Source organism: Elephantulus edwardii, unplaced genomic scaffold, assembly GCF_000299155.1.
Source record: "Elephantulus edwardii isolate Elephantulus edwardi_28Jun2011 unplaced genomic scaffold, EleEdw1.0 scaffold00009, whole genome shotgun sequence".
Taxonomy (NCBI): Eukaryota; Metazoa; Chordata; class Mammalia; order Macroscelidea; family Macroscelididae; genus Elephantulus; species Elephantulus edwardii.
In genome coordinates, this window is record NW_006399759.1 from 31,233,592 (window position 1) to 31,234,509 (window position 918).

Consider the following 918-nt stretch of genomic DNA (forward strand, 5'->3'; position numbering starts at 1 on the left):
TTCTTCCTTGTGCTTTGGCTTCTCTGTGCTCCAGTGCAATTTTCAGAGTCTCTTCTGACATCCATTTTTTGATCCATTCTAAGGCTGCATAGAGGGAGGAAGAAAAAAAATTCTGACAGGCAGAGAAGAGGGACACCAAGGGACTTTGAAACCCTCCGTCCACATCTCATGCAAAACTGGAGTCTCCAAAGCCTCACAGGATCCGTTCAGGCCCTCGGACCTGCAGTCTTTGAGCCAAGAAAAACCTTATCTACACACCAGTTCTACAGGACACATCACCTTAGCTCAGAAAGCATTGCCACTGAACTTAAGAGACACTGGTCACAGCATAAGAAACTGTCAGAAGTCGACGTATTTGGAATCACAGAAGCCAAGGAAGCTTCAGATACAAGCTATCAGATCAAGGCCGGGACAACCGGAGATGGATGTTGAAGGCAGTGGGTAGAAGTGAATGGGTATCCTGGCAGAGAGTGGAGAAGGGAAATAAGTGAGTAAATACACATGTGCCAAGGGCAGGGACAACACTGCTATGAATGGTTAACTCCACAATAAGGGATATATCATTCACTTTTTTCTAAAACGCTGGTCTGTCTGATACTTCTCTAAATCTGAACATTCAGATTAAGACAGATTAGGAAGAAGGATTGGCCATCCACCTCTGAAATAGCAGGCCTCTGACAACCCTATGTGTGACAGAACACATGTAGATACAGAAAGGGCAAATGAGGTTGAGCTTTCAGGTATGGAAATATAAAGGAAAAGGAACAGTTATAAACAGACACTAGTAATTGGGACACGGAATATTAGAACCATTAATGTAGGAAAATTAGATATTATTAAGGAAGAAATGAAATGCAAAAATATTGACATACTAGGCATTGGGGAGATGAGATAGACTGGCATGGGGCATTTTGAGTC